Raw genomic sequence first — 1,924 nt, 5'->3', positions numbered from 1 at the left:
TTATTTCTTGCTTTCTTCCTCCTTGGACGGTCTCGATGATTTCCTCCTTCTTGGCCTGGAGCTGCTCTTCACAGCCCTTGTGTGCTTCCTCAGTCTTAGATCTGCGGGCCTCGGCCTGGGCAGCCAGAAGCTTCTGGGGCGCCTTGTCTGCCTTCAGCTTGTAGTTGTGTTCCACAAGAATCCACTTGTTTTTGAACACATAACCCTTTGCTTTCCGGTACAGGCTGTGACACATGTGGAGGGCAACCTTTGGCGCAGAATTCTCATCTTCCTCATCCAGGTTACCTTCTCCGGCATCCTGGATTAGCAGTACCTGTTCCCTTACCAGCACCCTTCTGGCGGGCCAAGGTGTGGGCATCTAGCTTGGGAATGGACCGTCACCAGCTTCCAGAAGGTCAGCCCATCTTTGATTAGTTTCTGGATCTACTGATGGGAGCTGGGGTTGGCGATTTCATTGGTCTCATTGGGGTCGACCAGACCTTCTTTTGGCAGAGGACGCTGGAGGCAAGCCTCTTCTAAAGCCTGAGCATACATGGCTGTAGCCACCGAAGGAAAGCCATCCTTTTTAATTTTAATTAATCACTGTTGACAGACTGATGCCCTAGTCAGGACAGGCCAAAAACCGAGGATCATCCCATTTCAAGCCAAAGTGATAGAGCTAACAATTATTCTGCAGAAGTTACAACCAAGGATTGGCTCTAGGTGATGTTTACAGACAAGCCAATGCCAGGTGATATGCTATAAATGGAAATAAGGAATGGGCTTCGTGAGGACAGGTGATGGGCGCAGTGTCTGAGTCTAGGCAGGTCTAGTGACGGTTTTCATCTAGAGCGTTGTTCGTTCTCAGCGGCCTCCTAGTGGGACATAAAATAGTAGCTGGTTAACCGAAAAGCCCTCTGAAATAATTACACAATGCCAAAATAGAGCATCACCCAGGAATCCAGGAGAAGCCATATCTTTTAGTAAATTGTAGCTCAGCTCCCTTCTTTAATGTTGAGCTGGCATTTAGTCAGGATGGTCTTTTAAAAAATAAGTTGTATCACATCAACCCTCCTTAAGATCACTTGGTGGGTTCTCAAGGTATTTAGAATGAAAGCTAATCCCTTTGGTGGCTTTTAAGGCCTACAGGATCTGGACTTATGTCTCCAACCTCACCTGGTGGGGCCACACGCTCCCCTGCTCCACTGATCTTTGGCCAAAACTGGCCCTCCTGGGGTTCTCCCAATGGCCAAGTGCACTTATTCCTCAGAGTCTTTTCATTTGCTGTTCCCCCCTGCCCGGAATGTGCTTCCCTGAAGCACTTTTCTGATTTGTCTCCTTAAATTCTTAAGTGTCACCTCCCATGAGAGGCCTTCCCTAATTTAGGCCCTGGCCAGGGCTCTTTGGCGTATCCTCATCTCCACGGGATTTAACCTCCATCTTTAATTGTCTTGTTTAGGAGTTGGTGTGGCCTTTCCACGGCAGAGGGTAAGGGCCTTGAGAGCAGGGTGTTTTCTTTCTTCTTCATGAAGTGAAACTGGGCACAACCACAGATCCATAGATGAAATATCCCTTCAGAGCTGTCGAGGACTCCAGGGGCCCAAGGCCAGAGTCCGCTCGCCTCCCTCCTGAGAACAAGCCGCAATGACGACACCGAGATGTCCTTCCCTCCCCTGAGAAGTCTTGATTCTAGAAGCCATATGAGTGATACTTAAATTCATTTAGCCACGAGGAAACTTGTTGAACCTAAATTTAAAAATGTCGGAAAATACCCTTGTGAGCACTAGAAAATTGAGTCGGTCAGATCAGGCACAGGAGAGCAGTGAAAAAAAACTCCTAAAGCATAAGCGTAGCAATACGGTAGTTACTGCTAGTGGTTTTGTTTCCTCATCCCGACTGGGGAGACTCTCAGGCTCTTTAAAGTAACCTGATAGCGACCACTAAT

The 1,924-nt window shown here is 48.0% G+C and overlaps 1 pseudogene; it reads right to left on the bottom strand.

The window, feature by feature from the left end:
• Positions 1-530, bottom strand: LOC100688931 (annotated as a pseudogene).
• Between the last annotated feature and the right edge of the window lie 1,394 nt (positions 531-1,924).

The sequence above is a fragment of the Canis lupus genome, chromosome 10 (genome assembly GCF_011100685.1).
Source record: "Canis lupus familiaris isolate Mischka breed German Shepherd chromosome 10, alternate assembly UU_Cfam_GSD_1.0, whole genome shotgun sequence".
NCBI lineage: Eukaryota > Metazoa > Chordata > Mammalia > Carnivora > Canidae > Canis > Canis lupus.
The sequence above is the reverse complement of the archived record's forward strand: the minus strand, read 5'-3'. Positions and strand labels throughout refer to the sequence as shown.